The sequence below is a fragment of the Lycorma delicatula genome, chromosome 4 (genome assembly GCF_047948215.1).
Source record: "Lycorma delicatula isolate Av1 chromosome 4, ASM4794821v1, whole genome shotgun sequence".
NCBI classification, from domain to species: domain Eukaryota; kingdom Metazoa; phylum Arthropoda; class Insecta; order Hemiptera; family Fulgoridae; genus Lycorma; species Lycorma delicatula.
In genome coordinates this window covers 85,069,842-85,079,454 of record NC_134458.1, presented here as the reverse complement: position 1 = coordinate 85,079,454, position 9,613 = coordinate 85,069,842, and positions in this window count along the sequence as shown.

Below are 9,613 nucleotides of genomic sequence, written 5' to 3'. Positions count from 1 at the left end.
TGTTACACTATAGGGTTTTTAAGTTATTCAGTAATCGGAGGCGGTGTACGTGAAGGCACTGTTTAACTGAAACACCCCGTACTTCTACCAGATATCATCGATAACATTTACTATAACAAATCTTTTTTTTTCTTTAATTCTAACTTTATACTTGTACAATATACAATCCTTAAGCCTAATGGCAGTAGTCATCTCCTAAATTATTAGAAAAAGATATAAAAATCTTTGTATGGAACTGTGCCCTCCACAGTTCCAGCAGTGTGTTATTTTGATGTTGTTCACATGTTTTGTTTTTTTTGGTCTGTTTATTGAAAGAAGGGGTTCGGAAGCCACACGTGAAGCTGTAAGAAGAGAGAGCACTGTTACTTCTGCAGTGCCAATCCTGGTATAGAACTGTGCCCTCCGCAGTTCCAGCAGTGTGAGATTTTGATATTGTTCAGATGTTTTGTTTTTTTTTGGTCTGTTTATTGAAAGAAGGGGTTCGGAAGCCACACGTGAGGCTGTAAGAAGAGAGAGCACTGTTACTTCGGCAGTGCCGACCCTGGTATGGAACTGTGCCCTCCACAGTTCCAACAGTGTGATATTTTGATGTTGTTCAGATGTTTTGTTTTTTTGGTCTGTTTATTGAAAGAAGGGGTTCGGAAGCTACACGTGAGGCTGTAAGGTAGAGAGAGCACTGTTACATCTGCAGTGCCGACCCTGGTTAAATATATTTTTTTTTTATTCTGCATGTATGGAACGTTCCCTTTTTTTTAGTTTAGTTGGTGTAAGGAATATTAAAGCGGTTTTGAATGGTTTTTTTCAGTTGTGAAAAGAAGATGGTGGAAAGCAAGGGCTGTATGAACCTGAAATCTATCCGAAAACGTGTTGGAAGGTTGAAAGACAAGGTAATAATTAGTAAAAACTTACCTAGAAATTTAAATTTAGAACTGTTACACTTTAGGTATTTTTAAGTTATTCAGTAATCAGAGGCGGTGTACGTGAAGACACTGTTTAACTGAAACACTCCGTACTTTTACCAGATATTATCGATAACATTTACTATAACAAATCGTTTTTTTTCTTTAATTCTTTCTTTATACTTGTAAAATATACAATCCTTAAGCCGAATGACAGTAGTAATCTCCTAGGTTATTAGAAAAAGGTTTAAAAATCTTTGTATGGAACTGTGCACTCCACAGTTCCAGCAGTGTGATATTTTGATGTTGTTCAGATGTTTTGTTTTTTTTTTGGTCTGTTTATTGAAAGAAGGGGTTCGGAAGCCACACGTGTGGCTGTAAGAAGAGAGAGCACTGTTACTTCGGCAGTGCCGACCCTAGTATGGAACTGTGCCCTCCACAGTTCCAGCAGTGTGATATTTTGATGTTTTTCAGATGTTTTGTTTTTTTTGGTCTGTTTATTGAAAGAAGGGGTTCGGAAGCCACACGATAAGCTGTAAGAAGAGAGAGCACTGTTACTTCGGCAGTGCCGACCCTGGTATGGAACTGTGCCCTCCACAGTTCCAACAGTGTGATATTTTGATGTTGTTCAGATGTTTTGTTTTTTTGGTCTGTTTATTGAAAGAAGGGGTTCGGAAGCTACACGTGAGGCTGTAAGGTAGAGAGAGCACTGTACCATCTGCAGTGCCGACCCTAGTTAAATATATTTTTTTATTTATTCTGCATGTATGGAACGTTCCCTTTTTGTTTAGTTTAGTTGGTGTAAGGAATATTAAAGCGGTTTTGAATGTTTTTTTTCAGTTGTGAAAAGAAGATGGTGGAAAGCAAGGGCTGTATGAACCTGAAATCTAACTGAAAACGTGTTGGAAGGGTGAAAAACAACGTAATAATTAGTAAAAACTTACCTAGAAATTTAAATTAAGAATTGTTACAGTATAGGGTTTTTAAGTTATTCAGTAATCGGAGGCGGTGTACGTGAAGGCACTGTTTAACTGAAACACCCCGTACTTCTACCAGATATTATCGATAACATTTACTATAACAAATCTTTTTTTTCTTTAATTCTAACTTTATACTTGTACAATATACAATCCTTAAGCCTAATGACAGTAGTCATCTCCTAAATTATTAGAAAAAGACATAAAAATCTTTGTATGGAACTGTGCCCTCCACAGTTCCAGCAGTGTGTTATTTTGATGTTGTTCACATGTTTTGTTTTTTTTGGTCTGTTTATTGAAAGAAGGGGTTCGGAAGCCACACGTGAGGCTGTAAGAAAAGAGAGCACTGTTACTTCAGCAGTGCCGACCCTAGTATGGAACTGTGCCCTCCACAGTTCCAGCAGTGTGATATTTTGATGTTCTTCAGATGTTTTTTTTTTTGGTCTGTTTATTGAAAGAAGGGGTTCGGAAGATACACGTGAGGCTGTAAGGTAGAGAGAGCACTGTTACTTCTGCAGTGCCGATCCTGGTATAGAACTGTGCCCTCCGCAGTTCCAGCAGTGTGATATTTTGATGTTGTTCAGATGTTTTGTTTTTTTGGTCTGTTTATTGAAAGAAGGGGATCGGAAGCTACACGTGAGGCTGTAAGGTAGTGAGAGCACTGTTACTTCTGCAGTGCCGATCCTGGTATAGAACTGTGCCCTCCGCAGTTCCAGCAGTGTGAGATTTTGATATTGTTCAGATGTTTTTTTTTTGGTCTGTTTATTGAAAGAAGGGGTTCGGAAGATACACGTGAGGCTGTAAGGTAGAGAGAGCACTGTTACTTCTGCAGTGCCGATCCTGGTATAGAACTGTGCCCTCCGCAGTTCCAGCAGTGTGATATTTTGATGTTGTTCAGATGTTTTGTTTTTTTGGTCTGTTTATTGAAAGAAGGGGTTCGGAAGCTACACGTGAGGCTGTAAGGTAGAGAGAGCACTGTTACTTCTGCAGTGCCGATCCTGGTATAGAACTGTGCCCTCCGCAGTTCCAGCAGTGTGAGATTTTGATATTGTTCAGATGTTTTGTTTTTTTTGGTCTGTTTATTGAAGGAAGGGGTTCGGAAGCCACACGTGAGGCTGTAAGAAGAGAGAGCACTGTTACTTCGGCAGTGCCGACCCTGGTATGGAACTGTGCCCTCCACAGTTCCAACAGTGTGATATTTTGATGTTGTTCAGATGTTTTGTTTTTTTGGTCTGTTTATTGAAAGAAGGGGTTCGGAAGCTACACGTGAGGCTGTAAGGTAGAGAGAGCACTGTTACATCTGCAGTGCCGACCCTGGTTAAATATATTTTTTTTTTTATTCTGCATGTATGGAACGTTCCCTTTTTTTTAGTTTAGTTGGTGTAAGGAATATTAAAGCGGTTTTGAATGTTTTTTTTTTGTTGTGAAAAGAAGATGGTGGAAAGCAAGGGCTGTATGAACCTGAAATCTATCCGAAAACGTGTTGGAAGGTTGAAAGACAAGGTAATAATTAGTAAAAACTTACCTAGAAATTTAAATTTAGAACTGTTACACTTTAGGTATTTTTAAGTTATTCAGTAATCAGAGGCGGTGTACGTGAAGACACTGTTTAACTGAAACACTCCGTACTTTTACCAGATATTATCGATAACATTTACTATAACAAATCGTTTTTTTTCTTTAATTCTTTCTTTATACTTGTAAAATATACAATCCTTAAGCCGAATGACAGTAGTAATCTCCTAGGTTATTAGAAAAAGGTTTAAAAATCTTTGTATGGAACTGTGCACTCCACAGTTCCAGCAGTGTGATATTTTGATGTTGTTCAGATGTTTTGTTTTTTTTTGGTCTGTTTATTGAAAGAAGGGGTTCGGAAGCCACACGTGTGGCTGTAAGAAGAGAGAGCACTGTTACTTCGGCAGTGCCGACCCTTGTATGGAACTGTGCCCTCCACAGTTCCAGCAGTGTGATATTTTGATGTTGTTCAGATGTTTTGTTTTTTTTTGGTCTGTTTATTGAAAGAAGGGGTTCGGAAGCCACACGTTAAGCTGTAAGAAGAGAGAGCACTGTTACTTCGGCAGTGCCGACCCTGGTATGGAACTGTGCCCTCCACAGTTCCAACAGTGTGATATTTTGATGTTGTTCAGATGTTTTGTTTTTTTGGTCTGTTTATTGAAAGAAGGGGTTCGGAAGCTACACGTGAGGCTGTAAGGTAGAGAGAGCACTGTACCATCTGCAGTGCCGACCCTGGTATGGAACTGTGCCCTCCACAGTTCCAACAGTGTGATATTTTGATGTTGTTCAGATGTTTTGTTTTTTTGGTCTGTTTATTGAAAGAAGGGGTTCGGAAGCCACACGTTAAGCTGTAAGAAGAGAGAGCACTGTTACTTCGGCAGTGCCGACCCTGGTATGGAACTGTGCCCTCCACAGTTCCAACAGTGTGATATTTTGATGTTGGTCAGATGTTTTGTTTTTTTGGTCTGTTTATTGAAAGAAGGGGTTCGGAAGCTACACGTGAGGCTGTAAGGTAGAGAGAGCACTGTACCATCTGCAGTGCCGACCCTGGTTAAATATATTTTTTTTTTTATTCTGCATGTATGGAACGTTCCCTTTTTTTTAGTTTAGTTGGTGTAAGGAATATTAAAGCGGTTTTGAATGTTTTTTTTTCAGTTTGAAAAGAAGATGGTGGAAAGCAAGGGCGGTATGAACCTGAAATTTATCCGAAAACGTGTTAGAAGGGTGAAAGACAAGGTAATAATTAGTAAAAACTTACCTAGAAATTAAAATTAAGAACTGTTACACTATAGGGTTTTTAAGTTATTCAGTAATCGGAGGCGGTGTACGTGAAGGCACTGTTTAACTGAAACACCCCGTACTTCTACCAGATATCATCGATAACATTTACTATAACAAATCTTTTTTTTTCTTTAATTCTAACTTTATACTTGTACAATATACAATCCTTAAGCCTAATGGCAGTAGTCATCTCCTAAATTATTAGAAAAAGATATAAAAATCTTTGTATGGAACTGTGCCCTCCACAGTTCCAGCAGTGTGTTATTTTGATGTTGTTCACATGTTTTGTTTTTTTTGGTCTGTTTATTGAAAGAAGGGGTTCGGAAGCCACACGTGAAGCTGTAAGAAGAGAGAGCACTGTTACTTCTGCAGTGCCAATCCTGGTATAGAACTGTGCCCTCCGCAGTTCCAGCAGTGTGAGATTTTGATATTGTTCAGATGTTTTGTTTTTTTTTGGTCTGTTTATTGAAAGAAGGGGTTCGGAAGCCACACGTGAGGCTGTAAGAAGAGAGAGCACTGTTACTTCGGCAGTGCCGACCCTGGTATGGAACTGTGCCCTCCACAGTTCCAACAGTGTGATATTTTGATGTTGTTCAGATGTTTTGTTTTTTTGGTCTGTTTATTGAAAGAAGGGGTTCGGAAGCTACACGTGAGGCTGTAAGGTAGAGAGAGCACTGTTACATCTGCAGTGCCGACCCTGGTTAAATATATTTTTTTTTTTATTCTGCATGTATGGAACGTTCCCTTTTTTTTAGTTTAGTTGGTGTAAGGAATATTAAAGCGGTTTTGAATGTTTTTTTTCAGTTGTGAAAAGAAGATGGTGGAAAGCAAGGGCTGTATGAACCTGAAATCTATCCGAAAACGTGTTGGAAGGTTGAAAGACAAGGTAATAATTAGTAAAAACTTACCTAGAAATTTAAATTTAGAACTGTTACACTTTAGGTATTTTTAAGTTATTCAGTAATCAGAGGCGGTGTACGTGAAGACACTGTTTAACTGAAACACTCCGTACTTTTACCAGATATTATCGATAACATTTACTATAACAAATCGTTTTTTTTCTTTAATTCTTTCTTTATACTTGTAAAATATACAATCCTTAAGCCGAATGACAGTAGTAATCTCCTAGGTTATTAGAAAAAGGTTTAAAAATCTTTGTATGGAACTGTGCACTCCACAGTTCCAGCAGTGTGATATTTTGATGTTGTTCAGATGTTTTGTTTTTTTTTGGTCTGTTTATTGAAAGAAGGGGTTCGGAAGCCACACGTGTGGCTGTAAGAAGAGAGAGCACTGTTACTTCGGCAGTGCCGACCCTAGTATGGAACTGTGCCCTCCACAGTTCCAGCAGTGTGATATTTTGATGTTTTTCAGATGTTTTGTTTTTTTTGGTCTGTTTATTGAAAGAAGGGGTTCGGAAGCCACACGTTAAGCTGTAAGAAGAGAGAGCACTGTTACTTCGGCAGTGCCGACCCTGGTATGGAACTGTGCCCTCCACAGTTCCAACAGTGTGATATTTTGATGTTGTTCAGATGTTTTGTTTTTTTGGTCTGTTTATTGAAAGAAGGGGTTCGGAAGCTACACGTGAGGCTGTAAGGTAGAGAGAGCACTGTACCATCTGCAGTGCCGACCCTGGTTAAATATATTTTTTTATTTATTCTGCATGTATGGAACGTTCCCTTTTTGTTTAGTTTAGTTGGTGTAAGGAATATTAAAGCGGTTTTGAATGTTTTTTTTCAGTTGTGAAAAGAAGATGGTGGAAAGCAAGGGCTGTATGAACCTGAAATCTAACTGAAAACGTGTTGGAAGGGTGAAAAACAACGTAATAATTAGTAAAAACTTACCTAGAAATTTAAATTAAGAATTGTTACACTATAGGGTTTTTAAGTTATTCAGTAATCGGAGGCGGTGTACGTGAAGGCACTGTTTAACTGAAACACCCCGTACTTCTACCAGATATTATCGATAACATTTACTATAACAAATCTTTTTTTTCTTTAATTCTAACTTTATACTTGTACAATATACAATCCTTAAGCCTAATGACAGTAGTCATCTCCTAAATTATTAGAAAAAGACATAAAAATCTTTGTATGGAACTGTGCCCTCCACAGTTCCAGCAGTGTGATATTTTGATGTTGTTCAGATGTTTTTTTTTTGGTCTGTTTATTGAAAGAAGGGGTTCGGAAGATACACGTGAGGCTGTAAGGTAGAGAGAGCACTGTTACTTCTGCAGTGCCGATCCTGGTATAGAACTGTGCCCTCCGCAGTTCCAGCAGTGTGATATTTTGATGTTGTTCAGATGTTTTGTTTTTTTGGTCTGTTTATTGAAAGAAGGGGATCGGAAGCTACACGTGAGGCTGTAAGGTAGTGAGAGCACTGTTACTTCGGCAGTGCCGACCCTAGTATGGAACTGTGCCCTCCACAGATCCAGCAGTGTGATATTTTGATGTTGTTCAGATGTTTTGTTTTTTTTGGTCTGTTTATTGAAAGAAGGGGTTCGGAAGCCACACGTGAGGCTGTAAGAAGAGAGTGCACTGTTACTTCGGCAGTGCCGACCCTAGTATGGAACTGTGCCCTCCACAGTTCCAGCAGTGTGATATTTTGATGTTGTTCAGATGTTTTGTTTTTTTTTGGTCTGTTTATTGAAAGAAGGGGTTCGGAAGCCACACGTTAAGCTGTAAAAAGAGAGAGCACTGTTACTTCGGCAGTGCCGACCCTGGTTAAATATATTTTTTTATTTATTCTGAATGTATGGAACGTTCCCTTTTTGTTTAGTTTAGTTGGTGTAAGGAATATTAAAGCGGTTTTGAATGTTTTTTTTCAGATGTGAAAAGAAGATGGTGGAAAGCAAGGGCTGTATGAACCTGAAATCTAACTGAAAACGTGTTGGAAGGGTGAAAAACAACGTAATAATTAGTAAAAACTTACCTAGAAATTTAAATTAAGAACTGTTACACTATAGGGTTTTTAAGTTATTCAGTAATCGGAGGCGGTGTACGTGAAGGCACTGTTTAACTGAAACACCCCGTACTTCTACCAGATAATATCGATAACATTTACTATAACAAATCTTTTTTTTTCTTTAATTTTAACTTTATACTTGTGCAATATACAATCCTTAAGCCTAATGACAGTAGTCATCTCCTAAATTATTAGAAAAAGACATAAAAATCTTTGTATGGAACTGTGCCCTCCACAGTTCCAGCAGTGTGTTATTTTGATGTTGTTCACATGTTTTGTTTTTTTTGGTCTGTTTATTGAAGGAAGGGGTTCGGAAGCCACACGTGAGGCTGTAAGAAGAGAGAGCACTGTTACTTCGGCAGTGCCGACCCTGGTATGGAACTGTGCCCTCCACAGTTCCAACAGTGTGATATTTTGATGTTGTTCAGATGTTTTGTTTTTTTGGTCTGTTTATTGAAAGAAGGGGTTCGGAAGCTACACGTGAGGCTGTAAGGTAGAGAGAGCACTGTTACTTCTGCAGTGCCGATCCTGGTATAGAACTGTGCCCTCCGCAGTTCCAGCAGTGTGAGATTTTGATATTGTTCAGATGTTTTTTTTTTTTGGTCTGTTTATTGAAAGAAGGGGTTCGGAAGATACACGTGAGGCTGTAAGGTAGAGAGAGCACTGTTTCATCTGCAGTGCCGACCCTGGTTAAATATATTTTTTTTTTTATTCTGCATGTATGGAACGTTCCCTTTTTTTTAGTTTAGTTGGTGTAAGGAATATTAAAGCGGTTTTGAATGTTTTTTTTTCAGTTGTGAAAAGAAGATGGTGGAAAGCAAGGGCTGTATGAACCTGAAATCTATCCGAAAACGTGTTGGAAGGTTGAAAGACAAGGTAATAATTAGTAAAAACTTACCTAGAAATTTAAATTTAGAACTGTTACACTTTAGGTATTTTTAAGTTATTCAGTAATCAGAGGCGGTGTACGTGAAGACACTGTTTAACTGAAACACTCCGTACTTTTACCAGATATTATCGATAACATTTACTATAACAAATCGTTTTTTTTCTTTAATTCTTTCTTTATACTTGTAAAATATACAATCCTTAAGCCGAATGACAGTAGTAATCTCCTAGGTTATTAGAAAAAGGTTTAAAAATCTTTGTATGGAACTGTGCACGCCACAGTTCCAGCAGTGTGATATTTTGATGTTGTTCAGATGTTTTGTTTTTTTTGGTCTGTTTATTGAAAGAAGGGGTTCGGAAGCCACACGTGTGGCTGTAAGAAGAGAGAGCACTGTTACTTCGGCAGTGCCGACCCTAGTATGGAACTGTGCCCTCCACAGTTCCAGCAGTGTGATATTTTGATGTTGTTCAGATGTTTTGTTTTTTTTGGTCTGTTTATTGAAAGAAGGGGTTCGGAAGCCACACGTGAGGCTGTAAGAAGAGAGTGCACTGTTACTTCGGCAGTGCCGACCCTAGTATGGAACTGTGCCCTCCACAGTTCCAGCAGTGTGATATTTTGATGTTGTTCAGATGTTTTGTTTTTTTTTGGTCTGTTTATTGAAAGAAGGGGTTCGGAAGCCACACGTTAAGCTGTAAAAAGAGAGAGCACTGTTACTTCGGCAGTGCCGACCCTGGTTAAATATATTTTTTTATTTATTCTGAATGTATGGAACGTTCCCTTTTTGTTTAGTTTAGTTGGTGTAAGGAATATTAAAGCGGTTTTGAATGTTTTTTTTCAGATGTGAAAAGAAGATGGTGGAAAGCAAGGGCTGTATGAACCTGAAATCTAACTGAAAACGTGTTGGAAGGGTGAAAAACAACGTAATAATTAGTAAAAACTTACCTAGAAATTTAAATTAAGAACTGTTACACTATAGGGTTTTTAAGTTATTCAGTAATCGGAGGCGGTGTACGTGAAGGCACTGTTTAACTGAAACACCCCGTACTTCTACCAGATAATATCGATAACATTTACTATAACAAATCTTTTTT